The sequence below is a fragment of the Otolemur garnettii genome, unplaced genomic scaffold, assembly GCF_000181295.1.
Source record: "Otolemur garnettii isolate 467f Iridium unplaced genomic scaffold, OtoGar3 scaffold00083, whole genome shotgun sequence".
Classification (NCBI taxonomy): Eukaryota; Metazoa; Chordata; class Mammalia; order Primates; family Galagidae; genus Otolemur; species Otolemur garnettii.
The window spans coordinates 5,171,939-5,172,882 of NW_003852478.1; the positions used below are offsets into that span (position 1 = coordinate 5,171,939).

The 944-nt window shown below is 43.3% G+C and overlaps 1 protein-coding gene across 9 annotated transcripts in view; it reads right to left on the reverse strand.

Moving 5' to 3' along the window:
- Positions 1-944, reverse strand: part of FRYL (FRY like transcription coactivator) — a 260,014-nt gene that overhangs the window by 210,459 nt on the left and 48,611 nt on the right. For 8 of the 9 annotated variants that reach the window (XR_002774533.1, XM_023515972.1, XM_023515970.1 and 5 more), the window contains exon 2: positions 365-533. The gene's annotated coding sequence lies outside the window, so the exon portion shown is untranslated. Of the gene's footprint in view, positions 1-358; positions 534-944 lie in introns of those variants that run through there. The other variant, XM_023515967.1, reaches the window with a different exon arrangement.

The following is a 944-nucleotide window of genomic DNA, read 5'->3' on the forward strand; positions in this document are numbered from 1 at the left end:
GCACACCAGGGGCGCGCGCATCAGGTTGGCTAGCACACCAAGGGCACACACATCAGGTTGGCTAGCACACCAGGGGCGCGCGCATCAGGGTGTCCACATATCTGTACTTGTGCTTTACAAGCAACGCGTGTTCTCAGGATGTAATACTCAGAATGTACTCAGAATGTAATATAAAGAATGTTCTGAAGCCTCCAAAAGCCTGATGTTACCACTACTTTTACATGTAATTTAGGAAGAAACATTAGCCAAAAAAACATAGTACAGAAAAAGAAGGTGGCACAGAAAAGGTGGTGATCCAAATTAACAATTGTTTCACAAATTTCTATGATTCTCATTCTTTGTTAAAAGCTGCACACACCCTTACCACTGAGAAATGGTTGTGGAGGCACAGAGTTTGTAGAAAAGACACCGACTTCGGAAAGGACCCATCTAGGAGCTTCTCAGTCTGAGCTTGCAATTCACAGCACTCCAGGGGGTGCCCTGCAAAGCAGTAGGATTCCCCGGGTGGGAGGCAGAGTGTGGAATGTTACAGGCTGCAAGGGAAAAATAGGGAAATAGGGTTGGTTAATAGTAGCAGCCACGTTTAAAGTAAAAATTAACATTTTAGCAGCACCCATTATCACTAATGAAAAGGCAGGTACTGCTTCGATATACAATGCAGTACCCTGAACCCCATAAATGCATCAATGTACAAAGTTATGATTTAATAAAAAATAATTATAAAAAAAAAAGGCGGGGAGTTCTACTTCCAAAAATATATCCAAGAGAAATGAAAACAGAGTACATAAAAACATGTAAACAAACGTCCACAGCAGTGTTACTGATAACAGCCCAATGGAGGAGACAACCCAGACGTCAACCGATGGATGACGCTATAAACGAAGCGTGAGACATCCCCCGACAGGTGTTACCCGGCCACACTGAGGAATAAGACACCAGGAAGT